Here is a 10,608-nt window from a genome sequence, read left to right on the forward strand (position 1 = left end):
TTGTAGGCGGCTGTCGGGGATCCTTCCTTTCAACTCTGCAACTTGTTTCCAGATTAAGCCAGCCCATCTCCTCCTGGGGATGAACATCAGAAAATAAGAAGAGCCCGCCCTGATCAGGTCAACGGCCTCTTGAGTCCCGCTCTCCATTCTTACAGTGGCCAACCAGATGTCCATGGAAAGCCTGCAAGCAAGACTTGAGTGCAACAGTGCTCTCTCCCCACCTGCAGTTCCCAGAAACTGATATTCAGAGCCATACAGCCTCTGAAAGTGGAAGCATTGTGGCTAAATAGTTACTGGTAGCCTTATTGTGGGAATGTTCAAGGAGAGGATATATTGCTTATTAATATCCTTCCTAACTTGCGCTAGCAAGTTCTATAACTTAGCAGAGTTTTACATTCCCCTTTTAAACGCACAGCAGACAGCTGGTTGCAGGCTTGTTTAAGCCTCTCAATATTAGGTTCCTGGTAATTCCCTTATACCCCTCTTAAAAGAATAAACTGCCACAATCTTGTGTAAAGTCTATAAAAGAAGTTTACTCACATCATCAGTTCACAGTTAGATCCCTGAAGGCAGACTCAGTTACAAAGTATATACGTGTGGATCTATCCCATGTAGGGATAATCCCAGTGTCCTCTGTTGGCTGAAAGCATCTCTAGCTAAAAAGCTGCTCCAACGACGAAGGAAGTCAAAAAGAGAGAAGGTATGCTGTGTGACATTTGTTACCTGTGTGACCTTTTGTTACCTGGGCAACAAGAGATGTAAAGGTCGTAAGTTCCAATATCTTCTGTCAATGCTGGAAGAAGTCTTCAGAAGGGTCATCTTGAGTAATGATGCTGGAGGCTTTGTTAGAGCCGTCCAGAGCTATCTGTTTGTTTGTTTTTTTTGCAATAAATCCTCCTTTTTAATTATCTACGCTTACTGTGTCATCAAGCTGGGAACCTGGACTCCTGACAGTCATTTAAGTACTGTCCACATTGCAATAGCTCCATGGTTTCCCATAAGAGATATCCCCAGTTCTACCTGGTGATTTAACCTGGGACCTTCTGCATGCAAAACGGATGCTCTGCCACTGAGCTACAACCCTTCTCCTATCTGCTGATGGCCCGTGTATTTGCAGGCACCACATAAGCACCAGAAACTTGCTTATACTGAGATTCTTACAAAGCGAGATTCTGAACGGCTTAGATGGCTTAGCTCAGCCACCACAGCCAATGGTCAGGGATGATGGGAGCTGTAGTCCAGCATCATCTGGGAGGCCAAAGGTTCCCCATCCCTGAAAGGAGCATTGCTGGGCTAGATCAGGGTTTCCCCAAACTTGGGTCAGCAGATGTTTTTGGACTACAATTCCCATCAGCCCTGACTAATGGTCCGGCTAACTAGGGATGATGGGAGTTGTAGTCCAAAACACAACCGGAGACCCGAGTTTGGGAAGCCCTTGGCTGGATGGACCTAGTGTAGAGCAGCTTTCAAGATTCATAAAAAGCAACAACCCACTTGCAACTGCCTGTTTCCCTGTATATGTTTCAAAGCTCTGCCTGTTCAGGACTTACTTTTGCCACTGGAGATAAGGAGTTTGCTAGTAAATAAAGAAATGCATGTGTTTCGATGGCTGGTGCTCCCCATAACAGCGGCTCAAGGCTTATTATTTCTCCCGCTTCCCTCTGGCGCTTCCTGAAATGGCAGCAACCAAAGACAGGGTCACTTCTTGCCTGCAAGATGTCAGCTTCGCTTCCTTAGCAACGCAGGCGCGAAGGCAGGCGTGTCGGAGCCTCCTATGCACAACAGCCCTGAGAAAAACGTCACAAGCATGCCTCCATTCCCCAAGGCTGAAGTGAATCACAATGTATTCAGGAGAAGCGGCTCGTGCTAATGGAAATGAATTCAGAGGCGCAATTCCTGATGCAGGACAGATTTAATCCACAGGAACCTGCCCACTGATGATGTTCTTCATTCAAGGTCCTCCTCCCTGCAACTTTACCTTCTGAGGTCAGGCAGGCGACATTAAAGAGAGAGCCTCCTTTGTGGTGGCTCCCAAGCTATGCAACTTCCTCCCTAGCTATTTATTGGCTTATTAAATTCGTCCCCTGCCCTTCCTCTCAAAGGATCCCAGGGTGGCAGACATCGGCATGTCAATACAATACAACTTAAAAACAACAACAACATATGGATGCTTGAGATTGGGTTGGGCTAGATGACCCTTGTGGTACCTCCCATAGAATCATATGATTCTATGTTATTTAAAACAATTAAAACCATATAAAATGTTTTTAAAGAAATAAATAAGAGCCAACTGAAAACGTGCTCACCTGTTACGCTTTAGGTACCAGGCGAAATCAGCTCTGTCCCCTCATGCTTTTGAATGGCGATGGATATCCTTTTACGGATTCCCAGCTACAGGTTTTTCCCTTGCACGCTGCTGGTTGTTTTTGGTTAGTAATGCTTTGTTGTTTTTATTGGTGCCTTGAGGATTTTTGCACTGAAAGTGGCATCGTCAGGGCTTTGGGGCAGAGGTCCAGGGCGCCACTCAGCAGAAGGATCAGGAGGGGCACAACAACACAACAGGGCTGTTTTACTCTGTTCTAGTGGGAGGGAGTTCCGTAGGGACGGGCCACTAAGCAAACAGTGCGACTCCTTTCTAGCCCTGCTTCAGACGGCAAGTGTTTCTGCCTGTCTCAAACATATCCCTGAACTCCAACAATGCTCCTTGCTTGGCCTGCATGGAAGGCAGAGGTGTGTGTGTGTGTGTGTGTGTGTGTGTGTGTGCGTGTGTTAGCCTGCTATCAGGTGGCGCTGTGGTTAAACCACTGAGCCTAGGGCTTGCTGATCAGAAGGTCGGCGGTTCGAATCCCTGTGACGGGGTGAGCTCCCGTTGCTTGGTCCCAGCTCCTGCCAACCTAGCAGTTTGAAAGCACGTCAAAATGCAAGTAGATACATGAAAGGGGGGCCCATCCCCCAAACCTGGACCCACTCCAAAATAGTCTCCATCCCAAAACCACTGAAGGACAACCTCAAAGTTGAATCATATCGCCCAATCTCATTAATAAACCAAGACTACAAGATATTCACATCAATCCTGGCCAACCGCCTAAAAAACTTCTTACGCAACTTAGTAGCCCCAGATCAGACCGGCTTCGTCCCCGGTCGCAATATCACAGACCCCATCAGGAAACTGCTGAACCTAATCGAACACAGCAAGGCAACCAAAACCCCACTGACAATTATGTCTCTAGACATCCTCAAAGCCTTTGATTGCCTAGAATGGAAATACCTGTTAGCAGTACTAACTAGCATGAAATTTGGCCCAAACTTTCTACAAATCCTCAAACAAATATACTCCGAAGCCTCAGCAAAATGCAGAATCAACAACATAGACTCGAATAACATAGAAATCCAAAGAGGCACAAAACAAGGATGCCCACTATCCCCCTTCCTATTTATACTAGCCCTAGAACCGCTAGCAATCCGAATCCGCGCGGCCACAGACATCAAAGGAGTGGAAATAAAAGGCAGAACATATAAATTAGGGCTCTTTGCAGATGACCTAATGGTCACAACATCAGACCCCTTAAACACAGCACTCTCCCTAACCAGAGAACTCAACACATTTGCAACGGTGTCAGGCCTGCGAGTAAACTTTGCAAAATCAGAAGCCATGTGCTTCAATACCCCTCCCCACACCCAGAAAGAACTCACTAATATCACCAAAATAAAACTCTGTCACACCAAGTTCAGATACCTAGGGGTACAAATAACCAAAAATCTCAACAAATTATACCTACACAACTATAAACCCTTGTGGCGACAAATAAACAAGGACCTAAAGAAATGGAACAACATGAACTTCACCCTCTCAGATAGAATGGCAATGATCAAAATGATCACTCTCCCAAAACTAACCTACTTATTCCAAACCCTCCCAATCTGGATCCCCCCAATCCAACTCCGCAGATGGCAGAGAAAACTACACTCCTTCATCTTCTCACATAAGAAACCAAGAATAAGCACCAAATACCTGCACCTCCCCACCTCACAGGGAGGATGGGGAATCCCTAACATAGAAACATATTACAGGGCCAACCAAATTCGACATATAATCCCATATATACTGGAAGACGAGACAAAACAATGGATACACCTAGAGAGAGACACAATTGAAAGTACCTGCACCACAGCATACCCATTTCTCCCAAACAAACTAAGAAAGATCCCCACAACACTTAATAGGTACACACAAACCATGTTCAAGGCATGGAAAACAGAAACGGACAAATTATCCCCAACCACATCCCCACTACTCCCCCTGGTCTACCATCCGTTATTCCACCACGCAGCACAAAACATCCAAACTAAAACTTGGCAAACCAAAGGCCTACACCGCCTAATAGACTTTTACAAAAATAACACACCTCTGACAACACAAGAAATACAAGATAAACTAGAAGACACCCAAATACCCTGGTTAGCACAACACCAATTACATGCCCTCTTAAACAAGCCAGCAATAAAACTAGCAGCAACAAGACCCCTGACACCCTTTGAAAATCTCCTCCTAACAACAAAGGGTCACGGCAAAGGGATGGTATCTGCAATATATAAAATACTGCTCCAAAATCCCACAAACCCCCCAGACACAATAAAAAAACAATGGGAAGACGACATAGGCTACGAGATTAACCCCACTCAATGGACCAGAATGTGGTCTAAACCCCCCTTTAAATCCATATCAGCAAAAAGGAAAGAACTCACTCTGAAAACCATCTACAGGTGGTACCTAACACCACGAAAACTAGCACTAATACGCCCAGGAACCTCATCAAAATGCTGGAGAGGATGCACCTCAACAGGCACATATTTCCACATGTGGTGGGAATGCCCCAAAACCCAACAATTCTGGAGAACAACCGTAAGAGAAATAGGTAAAATAACCCAACAAACATTAGAACTTACCCCAGAACTGGCCCTGCTAAACATCTTCCAGGACAATAACGCCTATCTACATCACAAAGAACTCATAACCCACTTACTCTCAGCAACCAGAAGCACCATAACCAGACACTGGAAAGACCTGTCAGGAGTAAGCATGGACCAATGGTACCAGGCGGTATGGGAAACAGCCCTACTAGAAAAATTAACCAATAAGTTGAAATTGACACGGGGACAAATAGAAGAAGACGGCTTCACACCAATATGGCTCCCCTTCATCACATACACAGCCCAACAAGAAAATGACAGAAATCCACCAACAGCATACAAATCAATTTGGCTAACCTGACCCAGAACACCCACCCACCCCACTCACATAAAACAGACCACCACAGCCAACCACAAAAGAAAACTATATCCTAGGCCAACCCCAACAACTCTCACCACCAAAGGAAAACAAATGCACAACAAAGAACCTGCACAACCGACGCTGACAACCCCCCCACACACACATTAAGTAAAACAGAAACATTGCCACACCCCCTTCCCTTATCTACCGCTCCCCCCCTTTTCCTCCCCAATGTCTCAACAATTGAAACTGATCTGTAAAAATGTTATGAGAGACATTGTACACGTCTTTGTAAACTGAGAAAACCGTTAATAAAAATATTAAAAAAAAAAAAATGCAAGTAGATAAATAGGAACCGCTACAGTGGGAGGGTAAACGGCGTTTCCATGTGCTGCTCTGGTTCGCCAGAAGCAGCTTTGTCATGCTGGCCACATGACCTGGAAGCTATACGCCGTCTCTCTCGGCCAATAATGCGAGATGAGCGCGCAACCCCAGAGTCGGTCACGACTGGACCTAATGGTCGGGGGTCCCTTTACCTTTACCTTTATTAGCATTCTTGTCCCAACCAATTTGATCCACTGGTCTGTGGCCCCTGGAAGTGTGCCACGGTGGGAATGTGGCCCTCAGGCGGGAAAATTCCTCCCACTGCTGAGACAGGGCTTAGGGGTGAGCCAACAGAGCTTTTCTTGTGTTCCTGGTGGGTTTTAAACTGAAAGGGGAATTGGCACGATTGTTCTTTTTTAATGCATTTTCTTCCCCAAGGATTCACTACAGTGCCCTTCGAGTGGCTTAGGAGGGAAGTTCGCCTTTTGATCCATTAGTTCCCCAAAGAGTCAAAGCAAAGGCATTTATTGTCACCTGCTATTAACTTGATTTTGCAAGCTCCTGTAATTATCAAATCGGCAGATTTCTGTAGGATCAGCCACTTCCCAGGCTCCTTGTGCTTCGATTTCTCCGCCCCTGAGATTGGGTCATTGTGTGTGTTCATTATTTGGGAATAATTCAGCAGTGGGCAAATGTCATCTGGCACCTGGCAGGAGGTGTGTTATTCCTGTGCGAAAGATGAAGGTATCGCTCAAGAATCTGCCACTTTAAATCTGTTACTACCTGTGGCTTTGTGTGGTGTTCCTGTGGAAGGCATTAGCAAATCTCAGCAGACAGCTGGCTCCCCCTGCTGTTTTAGCTTCTCCTCTACAATGGATAATTCGCCCTCGTTTAAAAAAGCTGTGCTGCAGTCACTCTTATTTGGCGATTAAACCCCAGCACCCTTAATTGCCAGTGTGCAGTGTTAAGAGAAGAGGTTTCTCCCCAAGCCTCACATGTAATTTTTCAGGGCTAGAATTTGGCAACACTTGAATGTTTTAACACTCCCCCTGCATGGTATTATCCCCCTCCAAAAGGAAATCTCAAGCACTTGCAGAAACGGAATCTGTACGTTTCCGAGCACAATTCAAAGTGTTGGTGCTGACCTTTAAAGCCCTAAATGGCCTTGGTCCAGTATACCTGAAGGAGCGTCTCCACCTCCATCACTCTGCCCGGACCCTGAGGTCCAGTGCCAAGGGCCTTCTGGCGGTTCCCTTGCTGCGAGAAGCCAAATTACAGGGAACCAGGCAGAGGGCCTTCTTTGTAGTGGCACCCGTCCTGTGGAATGCCCTCCCATCAGATGTCAATGAGAAAAACAACTACCAGACTTTTAGAAGACATCTGAAGGCAGCCCTGTTTAGGGAGGCTTTTATTGTTTAATAGGCTATTGTATTTAATAGGCGTGCTCTGGTTCATGGGGTCACGAAGAGTCGGACACGACTAAACGACTAAACAACAACAACAACAAGGCTATTGTATTTTAATGTTCTGTTGGAAGCCACCCAGAGTGGCTGGGGAGACCCAGCCAGATGGGCGGGGTATAATTATAATTATAATTATTATTCCAAAACATATGGAAGCCTGGAAGCCATCACATTGGCTAAGTGTACAATACAAATGTAGGTGCACAACAATCTTAGTACATTTCATGAATCTTGTCTCTTCTGCATCCTGGCTGCCCAATAACATTGTTGCACTGGATCAGAATTTTCTGCAAGAATCCTAGCAGGTTCTATTTGGCCCATCGGATCCATTGGGCACTATACCTTTGGGGGAACCTCTTACCCAACTGCTGCAGAGGCTTTCCAGACTGAATTCATTGGTAAGCTCAAATCTGATTTGCCATGAGTTCTTCTTCTTTTTAAAGTGGTTTTGCAGCTGAGCTGTTGTGAAAAATCATGATTTTGAAATTGGTGTTAAGGGTATCTCTTACAAATGTAAGTATGCCAAGTAATAAGAATTACTGTATGATTTTTTAAAATATAAAAACAACAACCCATAAACATATGCTACCCAAATAAGAAACAGGTGTTGAAAAGCCAGAAACAGAAAATAAAAGGGAATTAAACAAGCAGTAATTCCATGTGCCGAAAAGCAAAAAAGAAAAGAAAAGAAAAAAGAAAAAAAACCCGCCCCAACCCAAATATCATTTTATAAGCAAAAGAGTTTTCCACTGAGGAATTCTAAAACACTAGTAGAGCCTGGTCTTAAATGGATTCTGGTGATTTATTTCTGTTCCAATAGTCCATAACTGGCTGCCAGCTTTCTTATAATTGGATAATGCGACCAACCCCCTGTGCTATTTTATTAAAGGCTGTAACTTTATTTCTTAGCATTACATGCCAAACCTTTCTAATCCAGCCCTCCTTTGAAGGTTCCCACATATTTTTGCACCTCTTTTTGCAGCAACTCTTTTCCATCCATTTTTTGCAACAACGGTTAGCAATTTGCCTCCCAGATGTCTATATTGTTTTCCTAACACGTTCTTGCAAATTGTTTAGCGTGCAGATATGCGGATTTGTAAGTATTCACAATGGGCAATCTCCAACTAGCATGTCCTGTCAGCTCAAGTTTAACCACTTGATCAACAAGATTTCCTTTCTTTCTTGCTTGCACTCTCTCAAAATCACTGTGGAGAGTTGGGGGAACCCGAGAACAGATTTAGGGTGCTCACGGGGGTGGGGTGGGGGTAGAAGCTGCAATGTACAAGCAGAAATCATTGTGCCGATAAGAGGCTTAACACTACTTTGGCTACCAAAAATAATTTCATTGGTTTTATATATGGTGACATTATCTATATGCAGCCACAATAAGTATTGGAAAGGCAGCTATGGCAACGGCTCACCTCTCCAAAAGGGTATGGGAGAATGTGATGCTAACAATCAATACCAAGATAAAGGTCTACCAGGCTTGCATGTTGAGCATGCTACATTATGATACTGAGATGATGGCCTCAATGCCTTTCACATGCACTGCATCAGGAAGATTTTGGGCATCACATGGCAGGACTATGTCAGAGATGTGCGCTCCCAAGTCCATATTCCCAGCATGTTCACATTCCTCTCAGAGACGTCTATGCTGGCTTGGGTGGCGGTGTGGTCTAAACCACTGAGCCTCTTGGGCTTTCCGATCAGAAGGTCAGCTGTTCGAATCCCCGCGATGGGGTGAGTTCCCGTTGTTCTGTCCCAGCTCCTGCCAACCTAGCAGTTCGAAAGCACGCCAGTGCAAGTAGATAAATAGGTATCGCTGTGGTGGGAAGGTGAAATGGCATTTCCGTGCGCTTTGGCTTCCGACACGGTGTTCCATTGTGCCAGAAGCGGTTTAGACATGCTGGCCACATGACCCAGAAAGCTGTCTGTGGACAAATGCTGGCTCCCTCCACCTGAAAGTGAGATGAGCGCCACAACTCCATAATCATCTTTGACTGGACTTAACTATCCAGGGGTCCTTTACCTTTTTTTAAAAAACCTATGCTGGCTTGGTCAGGTCTACAGATTGGAAGATGGCAGGATGCCCAAGGACGGGCTCTATGGGGAGCTGGCTTCAGGCACCAGGCCCATTGGCAGACCAACTCTGCGTTACAAAGATGCCTGCACATGTCACATGAAGGCTGGCAACATCAACCCTGCCATGCGAAGATCCCTTGCAGACGACTGCAGCGCCTGGAGACAGACAGACAGGCACATTGTGTGTGTCCATAGCAGTAACCAAAGGACGAATAACCGCTGGGAGGAGCACAGAGAGAAGAAACGCCATGGTGCATCTGCAGCAGCACAACTGGACGCCTTCGTCTGCCCCAGCTGCAACTAAACATGTCTCTCCTATATCGGTCTCTACAGCCACAGCAGGCACTGAAACTCTCCAATGGTTTGACTTTACCCTCAAAGGCACACTCTTCCATGGTCTCCCGAGACAGGTGGGTGCCAACCACAGAAAACCTAATAAAACCACAGAAGTGAAACGAATATATGAAAGGCTAATGGTGGGTGGTAACCAGCTATTCTTTTAGCCCCTGCCTGTCTTTCAAGGCTGCTGCAAGGATGGTTGAGCTAATCCCAGTGGGGCTATGATTCCTCTCCACTGTTGGATAGGAATACTCCTCTGAATGCCAGCTGCTGGGAATCACAAGTGGTCTGAACCCAGTCTGAGTCCTGCTTGGGCAAGGGCTTCCCACAGGGGATTTGGTTGGCCACTGTGAAAACAGGATGCTTGATTAGATGGACCACTGGCTTGATCCTATGCTTCTCTCTTCTTACAATGTGCTTTTGATGCTTACATTGTGCTATATAAATGCACAGAATTGTTATTGCAATTCTTTTGCAGCTCGCAATGTGATATCATACACACTTTTGCTCTTCCTGCTCCAAATCTGCCCTCTGCCTCTGGATATGTCCCTCTCTAGATCTCAAGTTCTTGCAGACTTCAAAACATCACTCTGGCAACTGCTTTCCTCATTGTGCGGATGAGAGGGATTCAATTAAAGCCTTTGCGATTCTTTTAAAAGACGATGTTGCGTAACCATGGGAAGGGCCATAACTCGGCAGTGGAGCATCTGCTTTGCATTCAGTAGTTCTGGGTTCAGTCTCCGGCATTCCCAGGTCAGGCTGAAGCCCTGGAGAGATTCCTTTGTCCCCATGTTCCTGTGTGTCCTGATTGCCTGACAGGGCTTCCCTCCAAGAGCGATCATGGAAGTGTATGTTTGTGAAACAGGCTCTTCCTCCTTATCAAGCCTGTGCTGCTGTCCATGGTTCTGAAACAACATTCAAGAGTCCATCAAGTTTACATGTGTTGGGAAACTGGTAGGAAAAAATTGCCCTCCCAAAGTACCGTACCTGAACCTTGTGAACTGATTAAGAGTCCAGAGGTGGGTCTACCTAGTCCATCGTCCAATTTCTGTAGTGGTTGCCCAGATAATATTGTATATTGTGAGATTCCGTACGCTGCTTTGAAGTGGCAATCACACCCAGAAAAGT

This window comes from Zootoca vivipara, chromosome 7, assembly GCF_963506605.1.
Source record: "Zootoca vivipara chromosome 7, rZooViv1.1, whole genome shotgun sequence".
Classification (NCBI taxonomy): Eukaryota; Metazoa; Chordata; class Lepidosauria; order Squamata; family Lacertidae; genus Zootoca; species Zootoca vivipara.